Source organism: Phoenix dactylifera, chromosome 9, assembly GCF_009389715.1.
Source record: "Phoenix dactylifera cultivar Barhee BC4 chromosome 9, palm_55x_up_171113_PBpolish2nd_filt_p, whole genome shotgun sequence".
Classification (NCBI taxonomy): Eukaryota; Viridiplantae; Streptophyta; class Magnoliopsida; order Arecales; family Arecaceae; genus Phoenix; species Phoenix dactylifera.
Genome location: NC_052400.1, coordinates 8,345,852 through 8,361,062, shown reverse-complemented (window position 1 = coordinate 8,361,062; position 15,211 = coordinate 8,345,852).

Genomic DNA, 15,211 nt, shown 5'->3' with positions numbered 1-15,211 from the left:
AGTGATGCGGTATCGACGTCTTACTTCGTTTCATTTTTTAATATTTCACTTCTCTAACTCCTTTATCTTATTTATTGTCCATTTGTGCTTAGATGAAGCTCCTCCGTGCATACCAACCTATGGCTATGGAGGCTAAGCGGAGAATGGTTATGGAGGACAATGATGAGATCAAGGAGCTAAGGAAGGCTGTTGCCGAGTAGTAGAAATTGAATATTGAGCTGTAAGAGATAGTCAGAGTGATGAAGGGGGAGAAGGTTGCTGAAGGATCCCGTTATGAGGCACAGACTAATGTGCCTCCTTATGAGTTAGAGAGTGATGGTGGATCGAGAGTACCTAAGGAGCATGCAAAGATTCAGTTTGCTGAGGTGCGGATGACATAGAGGGTACTTAAGGACTTCCATCTCTTTCACAGTCCTTTCACCCACTACCATCAATTTCCCCTACTCCTAAAAGAAGGCATAGAAAAAAGAAAGCCTCCAAAAGGGAGGATAGGGAGTAAGTGGACTTGCAATTTAATCCAATATACATTTTCATTCTGATCTGATATACACATATGTGTTTCGTAGGAGTTTATTGAAAGCAGTCATGACTTCCCTGGCTTAAAAATTTGGAAGGATGGGGAACGTCAACATGTCATTGACTTTCTAAGGCAAAAAATAGATCGGTACGTAAAATTCTGGCCTAGGTCATTGACTATAATTTTTGGTTTAAACTTTCAGCCTAAGTCTGTTTGGAGTGATGACATCAGCATCATTAATAGGTTGCAGCCGCATGACATCTTAGCAGGCAACATGATCGATAATGATATAAGTATTGTATGCATAAAATTAAGTAGTGTATGCAAATTATGATCCCTTTCATGAACTTTGCTACACAGATCATAGATGTGTTTTGGTCCTTGCTGCAGCAATATGCTTCAGCCTATCCACCAGTGCCTTTGCAATCATGCTATTCTTTGAGACCCTTCTTCATGGTAATTGTTTTGCTTAGTTATGGTATTGTCGTGCTTTAGTATACTTGATTGTCTAGCAACATTTGCTTCCATGTTATTTTCATTTAAAACATGTTAATGAGGATGTGGATGGTTACTGAGAAGGCATCGAAGACTTCATACCACGTCCCTTGTTCAAGGAATTCAAGCTGATGTTTATGCCCTTATGCACGACAATACATTGGCATTTGTTGACTGTTGATCTTAGTTACAAATTATTTAGGCACTAAAACTCTATTTCTAAAGGAGAGTACAGAAGAGTCACTCGTAGATTTATAAGTATTAATTTTGAAAATGGAATATTTAGCAAACTAATATCATTTCTTACATTTTTATGATGTTCAATTATATGTTGTAGGTGAACTAGTTAGATATGATGGCACGAGAAGTCTACTCCATTGATGATATGTGCAATTGGAGGTTTCAATTTATTGACTGCCCATAGCAAGGTGAAGGGTGAGTTATCTATGCCACTCTACCATTTCCTGTACACTTCTATTGTGCTAATGTATAGATTATGCCAATGTGCTAATTAATGACTATGCTATTGTGCCACCGTACTGATTGTGCCAATGTGCTGGTATAATGGATTGTAAATCTATGCCATCGTATTGACTGTGCCAATGTGCTGGTATAATGGATTGTAAATCTATGCCATCATATTGACTGTGCCAATGTGCCATCTTATTGACTATGCCATTGTACCATTTTATTGACTATGCCATCATGCCATCTTATTGACTGTGCCACTGTATCATCTTATTGACTGTGTCATTTTGTAGGCTTGATTATGCCATTTATGTGATGCATTTTTTTAAGATCATAGCGACCGGTCACTAGATTACCATTACAAAAGTTGATGTTTCACAATTACGTGCCACATATGCTGCTGCAATAATAATGAAGGGTTGAGAATGGGCATGATTATATTTATTCTTAGCCATTGTTTTACAATATTTTTTTAAACTATTGTATTTTTCAAGTACAAAGTTGTATTTTGGAAGAGTCCTACTATGTATGTTATTTACAACATATTTGTATTGGAGTGATATGCAACACATTTTTATATACGATTGGCATGATACTGTGTTTCATTATTTCAAAAAACATTATAGTAGGTAAATATATTTTTCAAGTATTTTCAGAGGGGGGTCGATGGAGGAAGGAGTTGATCCGGAAGGCTTTTGGAGAGCAGTTAGCGGAGTTGGTTCTGTCTCTTTCGGTCTCCACCAGAGGGGGATGACAGGCTAGTATGGATGCTAACGGGACGGTCGCAGGTTCGAGCTAGAGATCTTCATGCTTTGACCAGTAGGAGCCAGCTCGTCAGATTGAGGGTGGTTGGATATGAAGGTTGCGGATTCACCTCCATGTAGCATTATTTATCTGGAAGGTGGCCTAGGGCTGCCTTCCAACTAGGAGCTTGTTAGTTCGACATGGCATGGTGATCTCTCAGTAATGTGAGGTGTGTGCAGATATCGAGGAGACGATCGAGCATGTCCTTCTACAGTGCCCTAGAGCCCGAGAGATATGGAGGAGGTTATCGGTCCCACTACCCGACTCAGTGGTTTCTGTGCAAGATATGATTCATCTGCTGAGAGTTTCCATACGAAGTTCTAGATCTATTGAGGCTGGGATTTTTGTGGCATACTTGTCCTAGTACATCTAGTTGGACAGGAATGCCGGCCTGTTTGAGGGGAGGAGGTCGTCTCCAAGGATGGTGGTGGACAGAGCGACGCTATAACGAGGGAGATTCTTGCGACTACCGTTGGGTTTTCTTTTGGGATAGCCAGAAACATCTGGGGTACTCTTCATACTGCTTCAGTGCCTCGGTTTTCCCTTGTTTCTTGGGTACCCCACCCCTTGGCTATCTCAAAGTAAACTTTGACGGCAGTCGGTCAGTGGATGGTGTGACTGGAGAGGTTGGATTTGTGATCAGAGACCACCTTGGTAGGATGATTGCAGCAGCAGGGCGGCGCACACTAGGACTCATAGTGGTCGGGGCAGAGCTGTGGGCAGCTTGGGAGGATATATCCTATGCGTGGCAGGTACTTGGTGTGGAGCAGGTCTGCCTTGAGGGAAACTCATCTGTGGTTATCGATTGGCTCCGAGGGGCGGATTGGTTTGGGAATGGTCACCCCCTCATCCGGAAGACTCGTAGGATGGGTCGGTTGATGGGCGATGTTGAAATAGGATGCCTTCTTTGGATGCCTTTGTCACACATAATAAAGCAACTGCCGGGTCTGTATTTAGAAATCATTGTAGCTAATTGTTAAGAGCTAGTGGCAGCCCTCTTTGGTGCCTTTCGCTGAGCTCGTAGCTGCTTGGTAGGGACTCCAAACAGCTGTGGTTGATTTTAACGCACAGCAGGTCTGGTTGGAAGGTGACTGTAGTTACTTGGATTTCTAAATCTCTTCTCACCAGGCACAAGCACAAACACCTGCTGAAAGACGTCCTATCATGGAAGGCAACCTGGCTGATGTTTATGATCTCTCACACTTAGTATGAGGCCAACTGAGCAGCAGATTTCATGGCCAACCAGGCTTTGCGAGGGAACGTCATGCGGTCCCCGGGTGATTCTATTCATCCAGCCTTTGCCAGTATCCTTCAGGCTGACGGGTTCTTTGTTTCTCTTGCCAAGTCTTAATGAGTGGATGTGGGATCATTCTTACCTTCAACTAATCTGCTAATTCTCTTTAGGATGTTTTATCTGTTGGTTTACCTTTTGGTTTTAAGTATCACTAACTACTGTATCGTGAGTTTCTGTTCTATATGTTTTAATGATGTTCAGGATGTGATGTTCTGGGATGTATGTTTATTTTGCGACTTACAGCAGGATCTGTAACTCTAAAACCCTATAACACTTTTTCCTCTTTGTAGTTTAAGCTATCAATTCGTTTTTTTCCTATCAAAAGAAAAATCTACATTTTTTTATTATAGCTATTTGTACTTGTCTTCAAATTAAATATATTTTTTATTTTTAATTAATTACTATTATATATTAGCAATCATGTATTTATTGTCTATATATATATATATATATATATGTATGTATATATATGTATATGTATATGTATATATATATGTATATGTATATATATATATATATGTATGTATATGTATATGTATGTATGTATATATATATATATATATATATATATATATATATATATATATATATATATATATATATATATATATATATATATATATATATATATATGTATATGTATATGTATATGTATATGTATATATGTATATATATATGTATATGTATATATGTATATGTATATATATATATATATATGTATATGTTTATATATATATATATATATGTATATATATTTTGGAACCCTAATATTTTTAATTTTATTAATTATTTAAAATATTTTGTCTGTCCACACTGTACCGCATTTTTTTGTTTTTTTTTGGGGTCAAAACGACTTTCCATTCATATAGCTGTAGCGTGAATACAATTTGTCAAATCTAATAAAAGTAAACAGTACAGAAGGTGTGAAATACTGGCTAAGCTTGTCCAAAGAGCCTCCCCGGAGTGCTGAGCAACCTATGAGGCGACCCAGTCAGCTGCACTGTTCACCTTCCGAAATACATGAGCTATCCGGAAGCAGGTCAACTCCCTCACCAATGTGCGGGCGTCCCGTATCAATGGATGGCCATCCCCGTACTTGTCCGCTCCCTTAATCCGGTCAATCACTATGGATGAATCACCCTCAAGGAATAAGCTGTTGGTCTCCAGCACTCGTCTTGCATACATATTACCCTCCCATGCTGCCCGGAGTTCCACCCCCACTATTGTCAAACAAGGTGTGCTCCTCTCTCCAGCTGCAAGGAATGTACCCCCATGGTCCTTGATTACAAAACCCACTCCCCCAAAAGTGCCATCCCCCACCATACCGCCATCGAAATTCATCTTAAGATAACCAGGGGGTGGCGGTACCTAAAAAAAATAGATGAACCTGTACGCTGAGACAGCGGAGCAGGTACCTCAGATATCCCTGACTCTCTCAGATGAGGACAATGTGGCCAAACTAGTAACCTCCACCACACACCACATGGCTCTATCCATCACAACCTATGGAGACGACCTCGTGCCCTCAAACAGGCGGTCGTTCCAATCCAACTAGATATATTAGGCCAAGTAAGCCACCACGATCCCTATCTCTATAGGACTCGGCCTCCGGAGGGAATCTCTCTGATACCGAAGCAAATCCTCCACCAATTCCCACTCCAAATGGACCGGCACTGGTGAACATCTCCAGATCTGCATGGCTGTAGGGCACCGAAGAAGAAAGTGACTGATAGTCTCCTCAGTCTTCGAGCATACCTCACACATCGTGGTCATCCACATCTCTCGTCTAGCAAGCATACTCCTGATAGGTAGACAACCCCAAGCTTACTTTCAAAGAAAAAGTGCCATCCGGGAATGCAAATCCATCCTCCAAATCCATCCTTCGTCGACCCGTCTGTCTAGCTCTTTACTGGTCCAAGCAAGAAGGTCCTTGGTACGCGCCCTCGTCCAGTCTGACCGCATCCAAACTAGTATGTTAGGCTCTGTCCGTGAGGGGATCAGTAAGTGTGGAGTGATTGATTAAAACCCTATTTGATTTTGATGAGCTCAAAGCATTTGAGTATATCTTTTGTTTACTAATGAATTCAATTGAGTGTTTTAGTGAAAATCTTGTCTAAGTGTTTCTAGATTTGGTTCAAGATATTTTGATAAGTTAAGAAGTTAGTTTGAGCCAAAGTCTGAGACTCGAGTCGACTCCAGAATAGTACGAGTCGACACCAAGCGTATCAGAATCCCTGGCACGGGCTCGAGTCGACTCCGGATCATTACGAGTCGACTCCGACTGAGAACAGACAGACGAACAGAAAGACTCAACTCAAAACCTGTCAGCGAGTTGACTCCTGAAGTGCGCGAGTCGACTCCGATGCTTACAGAGTCGACTCTGGAGTAGTATGAGTCGACTCCAAGGAGTTACAAACAGAAAAGTCAGAGAGCGATTTTCGACCCTGAGATTCGAGTCGACTCCTGTAGAACGCGAGTCGACTCCGATGGTTGGCAGGTCGACTCCAAAGAAAGCGAGAGTCGACTCTCAGTGGTACACAAGGTAAAAGTCAGAGAGCAGTTTTCGGACTCTGAGATCCGAGTCGACTCCCGCAATGCGCGAGTCGACTCCGAGACAGCGCGACCCCAAAAAAAAGACAGAAGACCGAATTATTGTCTCTGAGAGCCGAGTCGACTCCCAGACAGCTCGAGTCGACTCCAAGGCAGCGCTACATCAAAAAGGCAGAAGGCTGTGTTTCGGAAACTGAGAGCCGAGTCGACTCCGGAACAGTCCGAGTCGACTCCAAGACTGGACGAGCCAAAAGACAGAAGATCGGGAGTTCGGGCTCTGAGCGCCGAGTCGACTCCCAGGATTGTCGAGTCGACTCGAGTGGGCCAAGTTGAAAAATTAGCTCCATGGACTTCATGGGATGAGCCGACTCCGAAAATGGCAAGTCAGCTCCAGAAGTTGGCGAGTCGACTCCGGGTTAAGTCGAGTCGACTCCCAGTCGCGGAGGTCACTTTAATTCAAATCCGGAACAGTTGCCGAGCCGACTCCAGAAAAGCATGAGTCGACTCCCTCTACAGCCGAGTCGACTCCAGATCGCGCGAGTCGACTCCGACCCCAACGGACATATTGTCAGGATGTGCAGAGTGTGCAGAACGGGCAGAAAAAGGTGTCTAACGGCTAGTTTCCGTGGGAGATGGCTTAAATAGCCACAGAGGACTGTAGCAAGGTAGAGAAGCACTATTCCACTCAAAGAAATCAAGCATCCTATCTCTGCCAACTGGTTTTCAACAGAAAAGAAGGAAGAGCGCCATTAACTCCATCCAGCTACCTCTTCCCAGCATTTAAAGAAGTCTCCTCCTGCCTTCAAGTCGACCAGACATTCAAGAGGAGACTCACAGTTCAAGAAGCCCTACTCTACTCCAACTCAAACGTGTTTGAGGGCTCTTAACTTCTCTATAGTTTATATCGCTGTATATCTGCTTTTTAGAAGCTCTGTTTTTCGGTTTGTCTCTGTTTTTTCCATCTTATCTTTGCTTGACTCAATCAGGAGATTGAATCAAGAGTGTGTAGAGGTTGGTTGGTGAGCCGAGGGTAAAACCAACGTATAAGGGTTCGATTGTGATCCTGGGAAAACAATCGGGGTGGTTCTAGTCGGTGAGCCAGGGAAAACCGACTGAGTTCGTTGTGAGCTCGTAAAACAACAAGTTGGGTTGTGAGCTTGTAAAACAACCGGTTGTAATCCGAGGGGTTATAGTGAATTCCCAAGTGAGACTTGGGGAGTGGACGTAGGAGCTAGGGTAAGCTCCGAACCACTATAAACATTGTGTTTGTGATTGCTTGTGTCTCTTTCTCTCACTCTCATTTCACTCACAGCACATAGCAACTAATTATTCATCTTGCAAAAGTATTAATTAGTCATTCACAAACGTTTCAATTGCAAAATTATTTTTAAAACCCAATTCACCCCCCCCCCCTCTTGGGTTGTCTATCTGGGCAACAAGTGGTATCAGAGCCTAAACTCTTCTACCCTAAGAGTAAAAGATCGAAATGACAACCCCATTTGAATCTTCCCACATTGAGGGTCAGTCCACCCAAAGACCTCCATTCTTTAATGGATCCGACTACTCATATTGGAAGGCTAGGATGAGAATATTTATCCAAGCCCAAGACTATGAGATGTGGACCATTATATTGAATGGACCATACATCCCTTTCATCTATGTAGAGGGTGTCACTGTACCTAAACTTGAAAAGGATTGGGATGACCATGACTTTAGGAAGGCACAACTCAATGCCAAAGCAATGAATGTGCTTTACTGTGCATTAGATAGGAATGAATTCAATAGGGTCTCTACTTGCAATTCTGCAAAAGAGATTTGGGATAGACTTGAAGTGACCCATGAGGGCACGAATCAAGTCAAAGAATCCAAAATAAATATATTGGTTCATAAGTATGAACTATTTAAGATGGATTCTCATGAAACAATCACATGCATGTTCCCTAGATTTACTGACATTGTCAATGGCCTAAAAAGCCTTGGCAAAAACTATACTAACAGTGATCTTATCAGGAAGATTCTTCGCTGCCTACCAAGGTCATGGGAAGCCAAAGTGACGGCAATCCAAGAAGCAAAGGATTTGAACAAGCTTCCTCTTGAGGAGCTTCTTGGATCCCTAATGACGCACGAACTAACAATGAAGCAACACAGCGAAGAAGAATCCACCCATAAGAAAAAGGTAATAGCTCTTAAATCTACATCATCTAACAAAGACTTCTCTTGCAGTAGCAGCAGTGAAGAAGAAGATCATGAGGGAGAGGATGATGAGGCTCTTCTCGTACGTAAGTTCAGAAGATTCATCAACCAAAAGAAATCCTCTCATCAAAGGAGAGGTCCCTCAAATTTCTATCGCAAGGATAAAGGTAAGGAAAGGGAAAATGAGGGAATTGGATGTTATGAGTGCAAGAAGCCGGGACACATCAGAGCTGAGTGTCCTTTACTGAAGAAGGGGAGCAAGTACAAGAAGAAGAAAGCCCTTGTCACCACCCTATCGGACTCCGACGCATCATCATCATCATCGGATGAGGAACAAGAAGAAAAGGCCAATTTCTGCTTCATGGCCAATGAAAATGAGGTAACATCCGCACCACATTTAGATTTTACTTTCGATGAATTATATGATGCTTTTAATAAATTAATGGATGAATACAAAACAATAAACGTTAAAAACAAAGAACTAAAAGTAACTAACCAAACTCATTTCCGTAAGTATGATTCATTAGTTAAGGATAAAGATGTTCTTATCAAAGAAAATGCAGAACTTAAAACAAGCAACCAAATCTTGATACAAAAGAATAATATCTTAACTAAAGAAAATGAAAGGCTGAACAAAGAAACATTAGAACCCAAAAACAATAAACATATAAATGAGAGTCTCACAAAAGAACTAAATGATCTAGAAGCAGAAAAACAAACACTAACTAAAGAACTTGCAAAATACAAACCCTTGGTTGAAAAATTTACATATAGTTCTGAAAAATTGAATATGATACTTAATAGTCAACGAGCGGTATTCAATAGAGCGGGTTTAGGGTATAAACCTAAACATAAGCAAAAACTTCTTAGTAACTTCTTTGTTAAAGCAGGGGAAAGTAAAACTAAGAAAATAACCTGCTTTTGTTGTGGAACTTTAGGACATAAAGCAAATATGTGTAATTATAGGAAAGGAAAAACTAAAAGAAAAATTAAAAGAATTTGGGTTCCAAAAGGAACCAACCCTATTAACCATGAAGGACCCAAGAAAACTTGGGTACCTAAAACTATATGATTTGCTTGTGTAGGAGTGTCTTGCAGCCAAGGTCGACAAAAATTGTTGGTACTTGGATAGTGGCTGCTCAAGACACATGACGGGTGACAAAGATCAATTCTTCACCCTTGAAGCTAAGAAGGGAGGTGTTGTGACTTTTGGAGACAATAACCAAGGTCACATCATTGGTATAGATAAAGTACGAATTACCCCTTCAACTTTTATTGATAATGTTCGATATGTTGATGGTCTTAAGCATAATTTATTAAGCATTAGTCAATTATGTGATAGAGGTTATAATGTTATGTTTAAACCATCACTATGCATCATAACAAACCCAAATGACAATAGTTTAGTTCTTAAAGGAATAAGACGTGGAAATGTGTATGTTGTAGACCTTGAGGATCTAGCCAAACACAACCCATGTTTAGTTGTTAATGAAACTAAGGATAATGATGCTAGTTGGTTATGGCACCGTAAGCTAGGTCATGCAAGCATGGACACCATATCTAAACTAGTTAAAAGAGATTCTGTGATAGGTTTGCCAAAATTAAAGTTTGAAAAGAATAAAATATGTGAAGTATGTCAATTTGGCAAACAATCAAGGAACTCCTTAAATCTATAAATTGTGTCTCTACCTCTAGACCTCTAGAACTGCTACACATGGACTTATTCGGACCAACTAGAACCACAAGTCTAGGTGGAAATAAATATGGTCTAGTTATCGTAGATGATTATTCTAGATATACTTGGGTCATGTTCTTAGGCCATAAGGATCAAGCATTTTCAATTTTCAAGAAATTTCATAAAGAAGTAACAAATGCTAGAGATACTTCAGTAATAGCTATTAGAAGTGACCATGGTACCGAATTTGAAAATCATTTATTTGATGAGTTTTGTAGTAAAAAGGGGATAACACACAATTTTTCTGCACCTAGGACACCACAACAAAATGGAGTTGTGGAGAGGAAAAATAGAACTCTAGAGAAAATGGCTAGAACTATGTTGTGTGAAAGTAACCTCTCTAAGTACTTTTGGGAAGAAGCCGTCAATACTTCTTGTCATATATTAAATAGAGTTTTATTGAGACCTATTATAAAGAAAACACCTTATGAACTTTGGAAAAACAGAAAACCAAAGGTAAATTATTTTCATGTCTTTGGATGTAGGTGTTTTGTTCATAATAATGGAAAAGATAATCTAGGAAAATTTGACTCTAAATCTGATGAGGGTATATTCTTGGGGTACTCCACAACTAGTAAAGCCTATAGAATCTTTAATAAAAGAACCCTAGTTATAGAAGAATCTATACATGTTGTTTTTGATGATTCTAGTGATATCTCTTCTAGCAAGAGAGTTAATTTTGATGATGATGCTGAAATTCTTGAAGAAAAGATAGATGAGATGACATTACAAGATGATAATCAAAAATTAATTGGAAATGCATCATCAAGCCAAGAGACTATTATGGATCATGGGCTGACTAAGGCTTGGAGGTTTGCTCACGGGCATCCTAAGGAATTAATTCTAGATGATCCATCTCAACCAGTTAGGACTAGAGCATCCCTTAGGAACTTAAATAATCGTCTAGCCTTTGTCTCACATTTTGAGCCCAAACACATAGAAGAAGCCGAAAAAGATGTAAATTGGATAAATGCAATGCAAGAAGAATTAAACCAATTTACTAGAAACAAGGTATGGAATCTAGTTGAAAGACCTTCTGAATATTCAATTATCGGTACCAAATGGATTTATAAAAATAAACTTGATGAAAATGAAATTGTAATAAGAAATAAGGCTAGACTAGTAGCAAAGGGTTATAATCAAGAAGAAGGTATAGATTTTGATGAAACCTTTGCTCCTGTAGCTAGACTTGAAGCAATTAGACTTTTACTAGCATTTGCATGCTCTAAGGACTTCAAATTATTTCAAATGGATGTAAAAAGTACATTTTTAAATGGGTATATTAATGAGGAGGTATATGTAGAACAACCTCCTGGTTTTGAAAATCATCAATACCCTAATCATGTATATAAATTGAGCAAAGCACTTTATGGTTTGAAACAAGCACCTAGAGCATGGTATGAAAGACTTAGCAAATTTCTACTAGATCATGAATTCTCTAGGAAAAATGTAGATACAACACTATTTTTGAAAAAGGAAAACAAAGATATGTTATTAGTGCAGATTTACGTTGATGATATTATTTTCGGTGCTACTAACAATCGTCTCTGCGAAGAATTTGCTGACTTGATGCAGAGTGAGTTTGAAATGAGCATGATGGGAGAGCTGAACTATTTCCTCGGGCTTCAAATCAAACAATCTGAAGAAGGCATCTTCATCAATCAAGCTAAATACATCAAGGAAATGCTTAAGAAGTTTGATATGGAGGGGAACAAGTCAATCAGCACCCCCATGAGCTCATCATGCAAACTAGACCAAGATGAATCAGGTAAATCTGTAGATCAGAAACTATATAGAGGTATGATAGGATCTTTATTGTATCTTACTGCAAGTAGACCTGATATCATGTTTAGTGTTTGCATGTGTGCTAGATATCAGTCTAATCCTAAGGAATCTCATCTAATTGCAGTCAAGAGAATCTTTAAATACCTAATAGAAACAAAGAATATAGGGTTATGGTATTCTAAAGAATCTAGCCTGAACTTAATAGGATACACAGATTCAGACTTTGCTGGATGTAAACTTGATAGAAAAAGCACCAGCGGGTCATGTCAATTTCTAGGAGAAAACTTAATTTTCTGGTTTAGCAAGAAACAAAACTCGGTTGCACTATCTACTGCTGAAGCTGAATATGTTGCAGCCGGGAGTTGTTGTGCTCAAATCATGTGGATCAAACAACAATTGGAAGATTATGGCATTAAACAAAATAAAATTCCCATTAATTGTGATAATACAAGTGCCATTAATCTAACTAAAAATCCAATTCAGCATTCAAGAACTAAACATATTGAGATAAGACATCACTTCATAAGAGATCATGTACTGAATGATGATGTGACACTTCAATTTGTTTGCACTGATGATCAATTAGCTGATATTTTTACAAAACCCCTAAGTGAAGAGAGATTTAGTGTGCTTAGGAGGAGATTAGGAGTGATTGATCCATCCTAGTGGTATTTTCCACTAGTTCATTGATTTTGATGATAAGATTGTGGTTAATATAGAGCTTCTTTTCAATAATCATCAAATCAGATCATAACTTAGTGATTTTCCCTCATTCGGCACGAACATAGCATGATTTTAGGTGCGTGCCAGAGTTCGAGACGACTCGAGTAAGTTTCAGAGTCGGCTCGTAAGGGGGAGTCGACTCGCACATTTACGGGAGTCGACTCGAGATCGATGGCAGCAGAGGGGGAGTCGACTCGCATACAGTCGGGAGTCGACTCGAGGTCAATAGGCGCATAAGGAGAGTTGACTCGCGCATATTTTGGAGTCGACTCGAGGTCGAGTCGACTCGCGACTCAGTGGAGTCGACTCGCAGTCGGGATCCGATTTTTTAACCCTAACTTCATCATTTACTCAACACTTCTATTCACCGCCGCCACTGTTCATAAGCCCTAGAGCTGACTCCTAGAGCGTCTCCGGCCGACCTTAAGGTTTTTCCCGTCCATCTTCATGGCTTCTTTAGGTTCCTTCCTCTTCCCTAGGTCAAAATGCCTCGTAAAGCCGTTGTCCGGAAGAGACCCCAACCCGCGACCGGTGCCAAGCGGCGTTCCAAGGCTCGGAACGATCCCGCGAGGCCACAACCTCCGGCTCGTTCCCCGCCGAGGGAGGTTCCCTCGAGGCCGTGCGCCGGGAAGGCGGTCTCCACCGGGAGATACGTCGATTTCGACTCTCTCTCCCGGGAGGGCTTTACTATAGGAGAGAGACTGCGGGCCCAGGGCTTAGAGTATTTTTGTTCCCTAGATCTCCCCACATACCCTGGCCTAGTTAGGGAGTTCTACGGTACTGTACATAGGGGCGATGGGGGTATCGAGGGCATGGTAGCCGGTGTCCCATTGTTCATTTCGGAGGATATCATTGCTCAGGTCCTCCATCTTCCACAAGTAGGGTGGCTCCCACACACCCCGAGGATAGGACTGAGGCCCTTACGGCCATTCTAGGACATCCACCTCAGTCCCCCTTAGATGAGGTGTCCGCTAGCTCACTTTCAGTTGAGATGCGGCTCCTCTTGAGTATCCTCTCTAGGTCCCTCTTTCCGAAGACTGGCCGCTTCGATTTTGTATCTGAGAGAGACCTAGCTCTTATGTTCTACATCCTCCAGGACACTCCAATCAACTTTCCCAAGATGATGTATAGATATCTATGTGAGCCACTAGATAGACCTAGGCTCACCCTCCCCTATGGCATGATGTTCACTCTTCTGTTTAGGGAGGCCGAGATTCCCATTCCTGAGGGGGAACCCTCTCGCGCATTGCGATGGACAGATCGCATGCGTCCGGGAACCCTACACAGGATGGGGTTTCGGAAGGTCGAGGGAACCTGGGTTAGGAAATCATCCACCTCCACACATACCACCAGACATTCCCCCAGTCCTGACCCAGACTCAGACTATCCTACCTTTCCCTCCACTTCTTCTCCCACCACCTCAGCCGGACCCTCCTCCTCAGCTCCACCTACTCAGCCCATGGAGGTCCAGATCGCTCCTGAGCAGCTCCGGGAGTTGCGGCAGGAGATAGTTAGAGATCTCCGAGACGACCTACTTAGGGAGCTCCGGGGTTCAATGCCTGCTCCTTCTCCTGCACCTTCTTCAGCGTTGGTCCCTTTCCTGTCCGCCGTGGCTGAGATGACGGCCCATGTGCGGGAAGAGATCGACAATGTAAGGTTCCTGATCCAAGCCCAGTTCCACAGCATGAGCGAAGTCACGAGCACTACTCGGAAGATGCGCGATAACGTCCGACAGGATATGGGCACCACTACCCAGGGGGCAGAGCGCTTGGCGAATGTACTGATCGCCAAGTTGGACACACTGCAGGAGACCCTGACCGAGCTCTCCACCACACACAGCAGGGCCACTTCGGCCATTATCTTTCAGCTTGGGAATGTCACAGACGGGGTCACTCTCCTCATGGAACAGAACAGATTGAGAGGAGGAGCCACATCCTCAAGGAGACCCTAGCTGCTTTTGTTTTATTTTGACATGTATCTTTTGCTTTACTTATTGTATTCACAAATGTATTTATATATACATCAATACAATGAGTAGACATATTCATTTCAATACTATGCCAATTGATCTCTGCTTGCTTGTGTGTTCTATTCACTTCCTTTTTGATACGATGACAAAAAGGGGGAGAAATATGTAATAGATATGTAAAAGGAATAAATGAAAATCAATAAAAAAAAAACTTTTAAAACACACAATAATTTGTTCTTAGTGGATTTGATACCTCGAGGCTCATTATCTCTCTGTTGGGGCTCCTAATGGAGTAATCTCCAGAATCTATTCAAGGGATATTCGGAGATTAGTTGAATCCTACTCAAGAACAAATTGACAGATTTTCCCTCTAAAAACCAAATACTTAAGTTCAAAAACTTCAATGCATTAAAAAGGAAATTCAAAGAATCAAAACAAAGTAGAATGCATATGTTGAGGGGGAGAATCTGAATTTTTAAAGCTAAATCATTAAATATATATAAGCCAAACAATTGATTGCATGATATGAAGGCTTATATAATTCCAAATGAAAGGGGGAGCTTTAACTCCAAAATTTATTGTTTCACACCTTTCAAGCTTGGATAAATTAAATAACCAGACACTTGAATTCATTTATAGATCTTATTTCCTTGTTTATTGAGCAATTCACTTTACATA